The sequence below is a fragment of the Corvus hawaiiensis genome, chromosome 11, assembly GCF_020740725.1.
Source record: "Corvus hawaiiensis isolate bCorHaw1 chromosome 11, bCorHaw1.pri.cur, whole genome shotgun sequence".
Classification (NCBI taxonomy): Eukaryota; Metazoa; Chordata; class Aves; order Passeriformes; family Corvidae; genus Corvus; species Corvus hawaiiensis.
In genome coordinates this window covers 4,859,199-4,871,009 of record NC_063223.1, presented here as the reverse complement: position 1 = coordinate 4,871,009, position 11,811 = coordinate 4,859,199, and the positions used below count along the sequence as shown (strand labels likewise).

The 11,811-nt window shown below is 52.4% G+C and overlaps 1 protein-coding gene across 3 annotated transcripts in view; it reads left to right on the top strand.

Annotated features, from left to right (window-relative positions):
• Positions 1–2,430: 2,430 nt before the first annotated feature.
• The window catches only part of LOC125331430 (contactin-4), a 273,122-nt gene continuing 263,741 nt past the window's right edge, over positions 2,431–11,811 (top strand). For all 3 annotated transcript variants that reach the window (XM_048315396.1, XM_048315394.1, XM_048315395.1), the window contains exon 1: positions 2,431–2,522. The gene's annotated coding sequence lies outside the window, so the exon portion shown is untranslated. The remainder of the gene's footprint in view (positions 2,523–11,811) is intronic.

The following is an 11,811-nucleotide window of genomic DNA, read 5'->3' as shown; positions in this document are numbered from 1 at the left end:
GCGGTTTGTTTGTAGCTAATTAACACCAGCGTGCTAAATGTCGTGGCGATGCTCGGGCAGGGCTCTCCCGCTGTCAGTCACGGGCACGGCGGTGCAGCAGTTTCTGAAGGTCGCGCTGCGAGGCTTGATTCAAAGTGTCAGCTTCGCTGTTACAACCCAGCTTAAAAACCCGCCAGGCACTTTTCCTTGCCAGATTTATGAAGTATTCGAGACTATTTGTTCAAAAGAATATGTCTGAATTTTCAACGGGAGCCTTTGATTGCTGACTCTTCTACCTTTGGCCTTATTTGTGGATTTGTTGGGATAAAAAAAAACCAAAAAGCAGGTGACCTGGTTTGCTTGTTCATTCAGGGGTGAGTTAAAGGTGTGCAGGGAAGGCGGCACAACCAAAAGGCTTTCCAGGGAAGCCATCTGTCTGCTCCCACCGCCGCCCTGCCTTCACCTTTCAGCTCTCATTTGCTGCTGGTTGCCACCCAGCCGAGGGTGGGAGATGTTTTTCCTCGCTGCCTGCGAGGATGTTGCACGCTCAGCTGGGTTATGGTGATGATGATGCATTCAATGCATGTTCCCTTTGAAAAATTCGGCAGCGTTTCCAGTGTTGATTTCCCTCCAGAGTTATTACACCCCACACAGATTGGCAGTGCCATGCCACAGTGCCAGGATTTATGAGGTGACCTTGGAGACACAGGCGCTCCCAAATTGAAAGCACTTGGCGCTCAACTTTATTTTGGATTGCTGAGCAGGCTCCCCTCCTGTATAAATCAGGATGAGATTACACAAATAATACACAACATTTATATAACATTGCATAACACAAGGGGATTCTTTCCTGCACGGCTCGAGTGCTGCACTCCTTCCTCCCCTCGACTTTGATTCACTCTTGGGCCCAACCTTAAACCTTCAGTAGGGCTCAGGAAAGGCAGCGCTGGCCCCTCTCCAGAAGCAGTGAACTCTGTTTAGGGCCATCCTCCATCATGAAGGTTGGACCTGATGATCACAGAGATCCTTTCCAACCATGATTCCATGATAAGAAGTACTTAAGGACTGCTCAGGATTGAGCCAACTGCAGGTGGTCCATCAGCCTGGAGATGCTCCAGGGTGTTGTTACTGCTCTATGAAGTGCTCCCAACCCCTTGGACCTGCAGAGCTGACCCCTGCATGGGGTTCTGCTGGGACAGCCACCCTCCTGAGCTGCCCAGGCTGCTTCCCAAGGTTTTGGATGGATCCTTTGGGAGCGAGGAGCTGTGTGGATAAAGAGGATCTGATAGATGGTGATGAAACACCTGAGTGCAGGCACGTGGAGGAGGAACCTGCGAGCAGCAGTAAATGCCAACCCAACCTGCACTAACGTTAATTGTCATTCAGCTTCTATCGACGTGCAGTTTATTAAACCATAAAGCAAGGCAGCAAGCACAGAGAGCAACTCTAGAGATAATTAAACATAATAAGGGTTTCGTTTAATCCCTCAAAACCCAGGGGAGGCACAGTTAAGACTGAATACCCTCTTCTCACTGCAAGGCATTTTTTTGCACAGGCATTTAAGAGCACTTCCCGGGACAGGATTTCGGGACAGGGGGAAAGGTAGGTCCCACCCTCACTTCTGAGTACTCTTTTTCTTTTCTCCGTGCCTTTACACTACGCCGCTTATTAAGCCTGGACTCATGACTTTCAAAGCAGTTTGCGGCTCATCATTTGCATTGCAGCAGCAAGCAGAGACCCTGAGGAGGGAACCTGAGGAAGGTTTGGGAGCATCGCTGGGCACAGGGACAGCCAGCAGAGCTTGGGAGCAGCAGGGCTGGCACCCAGGTGCGCTGTGCTCGCAGGCTCATCTCCCTCACAACACGCGCAGTTCTTGGATGAGGAGGAACGGGAAGGGGATGAAGGGAGACGGTGGGTTCGAAGGGCTGAGCGAGAGGGTGGCAGAGCAGGCGGGTGAGGAGAGGCTCCCTTTACAGAGCGAGATAATTACGGCAAATCTGGGATTAAAACCGGAGGGCAACGCGCGGAGGGGAAAATTAAAAAAAAAAAAAAAAAGCCGCTAGCGGTAATTTGGGACTCTGTGGTCTCCCGTAGTGGGACCGGGGCTGGTCGGGGATGGGGGAAAAGCGGGGAGCGCGACGGGAACGGGCTCGGAGCTGCCCGGGATGCAGGTGGAGCCGCGGGAGCGCAAAGAGCCGCACCTGCGCTGCAGCACAGCGAGCCGGGGGCAGGGCGGGGGACGCTGCCCTCGGGGCTGGGACCGAGCGCTGCCGCACGGCCGCGGGCGGGCACCGGGCGGGCACCGGCGGGGCAGGAAGGGTTAACGCGGCCGCCGCCGCTCCGCCGCCCGCCCCCGCGCACGGCGGGGCCGGGGGTGGGGTCTGCGCGGAGCCCGCCCGGCTCCCGCCGCTGCCGCTCAATGCTGCGGCCGCGGGGCTGCGGGAGCCGCGCTCGCCGCGCACCTCGGGGCTGCGGGGCCGCGCAGGAGCGCCCGCACCCGCGGAGCCGCGCCGGGCCGGGCATGTCCCCCCCTCCCCGCCCAGGTAAGCGCGGCTCGGCACGGCGAGGAGGGAGGCAGGTTTAAAACGGGGGGGAAAAAAGAAAAAAGAAAAAAGATAAATAAGGAATTTTTAAGCCAGGCTGCGGCGCGAGGGAGGGAGAGCGCGGCCGGAAGGGCTCGGAGCGCGGTGCCCGCCGGGGTCCCCCCGGTGCTCCCGGAGCGCGGGGCTGCCGCGGGGTGCGGGCTGTGCTGCGGAGCCGTGCGGAGCCGTGCGGAGCCGTGCTCGGGGTCGCGCAGAGCCGGCCCGGGTGGGGATGGCTGCGGCTCCCCGGGCACGGAGCGGGTCCATCCCTGAGCGAGCGCGGGTCCATCCCGGAGTGAGCGCAGGGATAATCCCGCCAGGCTGCTCCAGGCGCACGCAGAACTTTTTGCTGGCTCCAGCCGCGTTCCCGGCTGGAGTTGGAGCTCCTTTTGCTTTCCCCAGGCTGCTGCTGCTCCCGTGCCGTGAGGAACATACTGCAGCGTGTTGTTTTATTTATCCCAGACAGGAACGGCTTGCTATCGAAACTACAAATTAAAGGATGCCGCTTGCATAACAAGTGGCAATAGTTTGTACCTTACATACTAATTACCCGTCACCTTTTAGGCTAAGCCAAAGAGGGACTTTTTTTTCCCGAGGAGGGCTCGTTCGATAGAGCAGCCTGATGTCTTGGAGCCACGTAATCCTCTCCCTCGCAGGATTAATGTGGGCAGAGGATTAAGAGCCAGCATGTTGATGAGGCACCTGAGGTGCGGGGAAGCGCAGGGGACGTTTGGCTGCAGGGAGAAGTCAGTTTTTTGTGGTTGTGCTTGCACATCCTCCGGTTTCCATGGATCGGTTCAGGACCTGCATCCCAGCGGATAAATCACTGAGGTGGGAGCAGGGGCTAGTGGCAGCTCCTCTTGTGATGGTCGCGACACTCGGGAGCTCCTTTCCAACATCCAGCAGCCCCTGCCCCGCAGTGAGTGGGTGGGTGGCTGTTCCCCCGTGCTGGCAGGGAGCCCAGGGGGTGCCGTGACCCATCCCACGGGCATCGTGGCTGTTGGAGCCCCTTCCCTGGTGCCTCTGGTTCCTGCAGCAGCTCCAGCCCAGGTGTGCAGGTGATGCTCCAGCCGGGGTTCCACAGCCAGCACCGGGCGTGGGGAGCAGGATGCTGGGGGCCTGCACTTGAGAGGGTCCCTCAGAAGCCTTACCTGCTACTTTCCTGGCCAGGAAACGGAATTTTTCTTCTTTTCTGGACCTGAGGAGCTGCATTTTTACTCTGCGTTTGTAAGTCCCTGAAAACTGCTTAAATGGCTCTTGAATAATCCTTCAAAGTCACCTCCCCTCTTTAATCTAATACCAAAAGGACTCACTTTACATGGCTAATCCCTCTTTTCCTTGCCGTACAGCCTCATTTAGAGGTGGGCACACCACTAATTTTCCCAAAGCAGCCTGCTAGAGACAATGGCTTCCACTGGCTGCAGCAACCTCTCCCTCCCGTGCTGAACTCTGGGCACAGCTGAATCCCTCTGACAAGATTTTGGGGGATCTCAGGAGGTGGCCCTTTGCAGGAAGCCACCCCAAACTCTGGGTGTATTTCCCTTTTGGGAGGCTCTGAGGGTCTCCTGCCCCAAGCAGCCCCTGCCTGGAGACAGCTCTTGGCTGGTTAGAGTGGAGGGAAGCAAGCAGGGTGTGCCAGCAGGTAGTTAGAGTTGAATGATCCTGGCAAAACTCTGGAATTTGTAAGATTTTCCCATCCTTACCTTCTGCAATAGAGCTGAGCTCTCTTCTCGCCCATCTGGCGCTCCCAGAATTTTAAGCTTGTTCTGTTCTCCACAATGACAAAACGTGTGTTGGGAATGTGAATGACAGCACAGCTCACCTGTGCAGGCAGCCTCCTGGAAAATGGGATGAGATGCTGCAGCCTCCAAAGCCTGGCTTTCCATGGGTTAACAGGGATGTCTGGAGCTCCCAGCCCCTCACCTGAGCTCACCAGGGGTGGCTGAGGAGGGCAGGAGTGCCTTCAGTGTGGTCTGCGTGGTGGGAGGGGGTGAGGGGTGGCGTGTCCTCTCCCCTGGGCCACAGGGACATCTCTGGTGGTGGGGTGGGTGTCTCTGAGACCACAACCATCCTTCTCCAGGGTGTCCTGGCTTGATTTTTCCAGTGTTAATCCCTCCAGTGCTTGACTCTTGAGTGCTGATTTTCAGCCCTTGGCTGAGGAGCTTTTATTCCAGAGGGAAGGGCAGCAGCAGTGGCAGCCAGTGAGCAGCTGCTGAGAGCCCACTTGGTTCCCAAACTTGCACCTCCTCGTGCATTAAAGTCTTTCTTGCTGCTGTCCAGGTCTTTATTTACTGGGATGAAGATTTCTTGCATTTCAAACTCACCCCATGTTACCCCATGAGGGCCAGCTGGAAATCAGGGGTGAGCTCATGTAAAATTTCTCCTGGAGATGCAAAACTTCAGAGGCATTTTGTAAATATTCTGGTGCCACGTGACTTATTTACCTTGGCTTCAGGAGTTGGCTTTGTCTGACAGTTCTGTGGCGTTAACTTGATTTTAAAATGAATATGTGAAACTCAGAGGTAAGGACGAGGCAGAGTGAAGGAAAGATATTACTCCCGAGATGGACAGATCACTGCCTTTTTATTTGCTCTCGTGGTCTTGGTTAATTGTTTGGTGAGCGTGCTGGAGGGGCTGGTCCCCATCAGGGCAGGGTGGGCACAGCCCTGGTGCCGAGTAGGCAGCTCCCAGGATGCAGACGGAGCAGGAGAAGCTGCTGCTGCTTAAAAATACTCTGCTGCCTTTGAAAGTTCATAAATCATCACGGGTCTATTTTTAGCCCTGTTAGAATAGAGCAAGTCTGGAGTTTCTTCCCACACCTTCCCTCGGTGGCCTGGGATGACCTGGTGAACTCTCTGCAGAAGCAGTTCCCTCTCTCCCTTTGATGGCTGGTGACCTGGTGCTCAGCTCCATGGTCACACAGAGGATTCAGCTGTCTTTGGAGAAGCTTTGGTGCAACAGTTGGGAATTTTCCTTCCCACTGGGAGTCTCTGCCACTTGGTGGGTGAGTGATGCGCAGCCCCTGACAGGAAGGTAATCACAAACACAGAAAAGTGCCGTGAATCACGCCAAATCCACAAATGTCAGCTGCGAGCTGCGGGCCAGGCGTGCTGCCAAGGCTGAAACTTGCACACATCTTCACTGGTATCTGCCACGGTGGTTACTCGAGTATAAATACGAATATCATGACAGCAGTGATTCATTCTTTGTATTATTAGCAAAGCAAATATATAATGATGACACCCATATGATTTACTGTTTCACGCCAGTGCACAACTCTTCCTGCCTGCTCCTCCCAGCAGCCACCAAAAGTGGGGATACTCAAAGGAAATATGTCAAATCTGTGTCAAATCTGCTTCTAATCTGAACACAAATGAGCTTCACATTCGCTATGAACCAAGAGAGCAGCATTTTCTGCACTAAACAGGGTTCTGAGTGTGTTGATGTTGGGAAATAACTCCATTCTTTGCTGTTCCCTGGGTACAGTCATTTTATCGCAATCTGCAGGGTAAAAATCTATCCCAGCCTGACACCAAGAAAAAGAAAGATTTGTTGGGGTGTTTTTAATTGCTGGGTTAAATCAATGAAAGTCAAGCCCTCAGAACCATCAGGGTCAAAGCATTTAGAAAACAATCTGGTGACTGTCACGTGCATAGTTCAGCTTTAGGAAGGTGGAGCAGAAGGGGAAGTTTTGCCTCTGCAACATAAATTGGGATTTTTGCTTAGGGCTGTAATCACAGCATAGATGCATCAGCATGTGGCCTCCAGTGAGGTAAGTGATGCACTTATTCCACTTCAGAAGGACTCAAAAAAAATCATCTGCAACCATTTAATTTTCAAAATGGCAGGGATTCTTTAAAAAATTGTGTTAAAGGTTTCAAAAACGAGGTTCTGCCACGTTTGTTTCTTCTGTTAATTCTCCCCCAAGCTCCCAGTTGTTCAGTTGCTGATGCTGTATTCCTTGAAGACTTGCTGGAGATGTATCAGATCTGGCCAAGCATCTTTATTCATGTTCTAGTCTAGCCAGTACCAAGTTCTCCTGAGATATGTTATACCACGGATAAAAGAAAAGCACCAGGATGGTTCTTCCCCACCTTTTCTCCTCTTCGGTTTCTGGATTCAGTGAGACTCAGTCCTTGTTAACCCTCTCTTGGGGCTTTCCCCAATCCTCCTTTGAGAGCAAGACGGGCTTGAAAGACCCCACGGTCAGGCTTGGCTTTCTCCAGATTTCCAGGAGCCCAGTCAGCCCTGAGCTGCTCCTAATTCCAGACTGATTCGCTCCTCCAGAAGTTCTGTCAGTGTTGTATCTTTGTTGGCCTCGGGCGAAATCTGTGTTTAGCATTTATTTATTTATATAAATGTTTAGCCGAGGAGGAGCTGTGGTGTTTAAGCCCAATTGACATGAGGCTTAGCAGGTCGTTGTGTTTAATCAGAGCCTAAGAAGGGGAACAAAGGCCATCCCGGGGTGATTGCGGTGGGAAAACCTCTCTTGTGGAGGGTGAATGGTGCTGCACGGCAATCACCTCCCTGGGGTTTTTAACCCATCTCTAAGTGCATGGCTTCTTAACCTCCTCTTATTCAGATCACAGAAGACTTCCAGACAACAAAACACCATTTGCATCTCTGTGCTCCCAGTGATGGGAGTGTGGAGACCCAAAAAGCCATCAGGGAGAGCCCAAGGGCTGCTGGGGCTTCGCAGGGCACAGCTTTCCCTGCTCTTTGTTCCTGCTGATGATTCCCATCCCTCATTTTTACACCTTTCCAGCTATAGCTGGAACATCTGGAGCAGAGGGGTCTTCATCCAGTTTGATCGCTGGCCCTTGGTTTGGGTTCTTCACCTCACACAAACAGCACCGAGGAATTTCCATCAAATAAGATATTTCTTCATTCACTGCTACCTTGCTCAGTGGTCAAAACTCTATCTCCTCTTGTCATGAATGAATGGATGAATCTTTTTGGCTTTGTCTCCCAGTCTTTTGAAAATAAATAAATAAAACCCCCTCTGAACAGCACTCAACTCCCAGCTTTTTAAAAGAGTTACTTAGCATAAGAGCAGAACATTTGCCTAAGAGGGTTTCAGTCCAAGAATGACTTTTCATATTTAATTGATCTGTATTGTTCAATTAGGGAGATGGATCATGCCCTCTGTTTTGCATGTATCGCTGGAAGCAGAAATGAATGAAATATGAAGCACAGCAGAGCAGTGATTTCAGACTGGATCTGCTCCTAGTGACGCACAAAGCAGGATTTCCATCCAGGCCTGGTTCTGTGGGAGCAAACAGGGATTGTGTAAATTCATCAGTTACCTTTGCCTTACTAATGAGTCTGAATTACAACATTTATTCTTATTCTGCTCAGAACTCAGTAACCTTTTTGTTCTAAATCCTATTTATAAGCACCCCAGCTCCTGAATTTGTTGTCGGGAGTATCCCCGTGTGTTGTGCTTCTCTGGGAACAGCTGGCTCGGGCTTCCAAGCCCCTCCAGCTTCCCAGACTCAGGAGTATGCTGAGCATCCCGGCAGTGCCAGCACAGGCAGGAGTGACACGGGTCCCACAGGGTGGCAGCACTCAGCCCGCTGCTCTGATCCCGCGGAGCATCCCGCAGCCAGCCCGGAGCAGTGGGAACACCCTGCTCCACAACCCGGGATAAGGCAGGACAGGGCTTTAGCTGGGTAGGGGATTTAGCACCTCTAACCCCAATTGCTACACTGGAATTTTCTCAGCATCCCTAACTCTGAGGAATTGACACAAAAATGCATCAAATTTCTCCTTGGAATATCCTGTCATTGTCGGGATTGTGTGCTCGGTACCCCCCTTGTTTTCCCTGCTTTTCCACCCGCTGCTTTCCCTCTTTCCTTGCCCAGCCGGATGCAGCAGCTCCTCCCACGTTTTGGCTGACAGGTACAGCGTTTGTGGCTGGCTCAGCATCACCCTCTGCCTGCTCCTCCCCAGCTCCTCTGGCTTCCACACAGAATGAACAGGAGAACCAGAGGATTCCTGTGCTGGATGCAGCATGTTCCAGGTCACTGATAAAAAGTGCTGATTATCTGTGAGGAATGATTTTAAACCTCGCAGGGATGCCTGTCCGTGAGCAGTGAGTGCATGGCTTGCCCAGGGAAGCTGTCCTGGGAGTTCTTGGCACAAGGGATCGCTTCTCTGTGCCATTCTACTGCTTGGGGACATGCAGAAGGCTTCCTAGGGGTGTACATGCTTCTGTTCAGGAGAGCTTGGTGTTAATCCAGTTTCTAAATCCAAGCGGCTGAGTTTTCATGGGATCAGGCAGTCTTTGCTGTGGTGGGCAGGGATGAGGGCTGTGGGCAGGGAGGACGGAACTGAGCATCCTTCCCTCTCTGCCCTGGGGTCCTCAGCACAGCAAAGCCGTGGATCTGCTGGAGCAGATCCAGAGGAGGCCATGGAGCCCCTCTGCTCTGGAGCCAGGCTGGGAGAGCTGGGTGTGCTCACCTGGAGAAGAGAAGGCTCCAGGGAGAGCTCCGAGCCCCTTGCAGGGCCTAAAGGGGCTCCAGGAGAGCTGGAGAAGGACTGGGGACAAGGGCTGGAGGGCCAGGACCCAGGGAATGGCTTCCCAGTGCCAGAGGGCAGGGATGGATGGGAGATTGGGAAGAAATTCCTGTCCATGAGGGTGGGGAGGGGCTGGGCTGGAATTCCCAGAGCAGTTGTGGCTGCCCCTGGATCCCTGGCAGTGCCCAAGGCCAGGCTGGACATTGGGGCTTGGAGCAGCCTGGGACAGTGGAAGGTGTCCCTGCCCATGGCAGGGGTGGCACAGGATGAGTTTTAACGCCCCTTCCAACCCAAACCATTCCATGGCTCTCTGGTGATCTCTGCCACCCCAACAATATTTCCATATTGTTTCCCAGCACTTCCCATGGAATATGAAATGACCACATCACGCATTGCTCCCCCAGGGAGGCAGGGATGGGAGAAGCAGGTGTGGAGCAACCCCAAGAGTGAGGCCGGGGCTCTCCCAGGGAGCACCAGGAATGTGCTGGTTTGAGCCAGAGAATTCCTCAGGTGAACTCCATGTTTAATGGGTCTCTCCTAATCGCAGGTTTAGGGACGAAACACTGGCCAAACACATCTGAGGAGGGAGAGTGCAGAACATGGCTCGACTCAATATTTTCTCTAGTCAAGTGGAAAAAAGGAAGCCTCACATGAAAAAGCTGGAAAGGTCAAACTAATTTGTACTTGTGTGATAATGGGTAATACCTCTATTGTTTATGAAGCCTGCAGAATCCTTCCTGTGCTAACCACTGTCATCTATCTGATGGTGACTTGGAGAAATTAAAAATGAAGCAGCAATTGTTCCACCCTCTTCGTGCCTTAATCTGCTTTGGGTGAGGATTCCTTTGAACAGCTCCGTGCTCTTTATAAATGAGATGGGGTGAAATTTGCTCACTTCTCTTGTCTGCTGTGGATGAAGGAAGGAGATGGTTTTAAACAAAAAAAGATTAATACTGAGGTTGAGAAGAGCCAGACTGAAACCCTGCCTGTGTCTTGCTGCTTAAGCATTCTGCCTGTGCTCCCCTGGTTCTTTATTTTGCTGCAGTCTTTTCTGTTTATTTACCAGGGTAAGTGGGAATGTTATATGCACGTCCAGCTCCTGCTATCAAAACTGGGATTGGCAAGCTCCTAATGCCCCACGGTGCTGCCTCACTCACCCAGGCAGATGTGTGGCTCCTTTTAGCAGCCCCTTTAGGAAGTTGTGTGAGTTTTCCTGGGATTCTGGTTCCTTTCCGGGGAGCGATGACATTACCACCCTGCATAATTTTCCATGGAACAATAGGGAACTGTGTGGGGAGTCCCTCCTGCTCGTGCTCAGCACCAAGTGTGAGTTCCAGAGGAGTGCATTTGCCAGGCTTATCGCTGAGACATTTAATATCTGCAATGATTTAGTAGATCAAATTCTGGAGTTTGGGGCTGGCCGTAGCTGCATCCGTCATTGTTGCAGAACCTTGACAGTGAACAAAAGGTGCTGCAGGGAACCATAACTCACCCAGCAAATTAATGGGTTCCCAGCCTTGCTTGCTCAGCTAAATGGGGCCTGGGAGCCCTGTGGTCTCACTGGCCAAGAGTTTTCCACAAAAAGTGTGTGGGTTTGGAATGGGCCTGTCCTGCATTCCCAGAGGGATGGGGAGAGCACAGCCGCCCTGCCCAGCTGGCTGGGACTGGTGCTTTCCACTGGTGGTGAAAGTGGGGATAAAACCCCTCCAGCCTGTGAGCTCTTCCGGGAACCTGATGCAATTTTTTTAAAGGAATTTCCTTTTAGTGGGGGTCCACAGCAAAAAAAGAGTTTGGTTGAGAAAGTTTTTTCAGATTTTATGATGTCACACTAAGAGCTGTGAGCACAGGATGGCACAGGTCACCGAGCACCACTGGTAACTTTTGCCACTGGGAGGAAGGTGCACTGTGAGGAGCTCCTTGATCACATTCCAATGAGCAGGAAGTGCTGGAACATTCCTGGAGGGATTTAAGAGCTGTGTGGATGTGGCACTTGGGGAGATGGGTGAGCAGTGGCCTTGGCAGTGCTGGGAAATGGTTGGACTTTATGAGTTTAGAGGTTTTTTCCAACAGAAATTCCGTGGCAGGTCACTTCCCTGGCCATGGTTTTGCTCTTACTAGTTTTTTTCTGATTCTGCCTCTCTTGCTGATGGATGATCCCAGTTCCTGAGAAGGTTCCAGTCCTCTCTGAGTTGCCAAACTACTTGGCATGGTGGCAGGCAGGGCGTAGCTGAGAAATTTGGGATGAGGAGAGATGATGCTCTGACATCACACTTGGGGTGTGATTTGAGGCAGTGGGAGGTTGACCTTGTTTGCAGCCACCAGCAGCTCCTGGAACTTGGATTTTGGGAATTACCAAGCCCTTCATGGTGGAAAGCTGCCTGTACCTTTGGTAATTGGCTTAATCACCCTCCAGGGTGATTAAGTTAAACATGGAGCAGAGATGGAGGGGGTGGGTGGTGGTGCAAAGGGGGTTGGAACTGTGAGATTTGCCCCAAAAGGGCCCCAGAAAATGTGCAGAATTGGGGAACTGCTCAGCACCACCCATGCAGGGTTTTGGCCACATCAGGCAGCTCTGTGAGCTCTGAACTTGCACTTCTGGAGTCTAAAATGACTCTGCAGCTCTTGGCAGGTTCAGGCCCAGAGAAGTCAGGAAGTCCTGAGGTTTCTGGCATAAATCTGTGGGTTTGTGCTCCCAGTCATGCCCAGTTTATCCCTAGACAGCAGCTCTGCT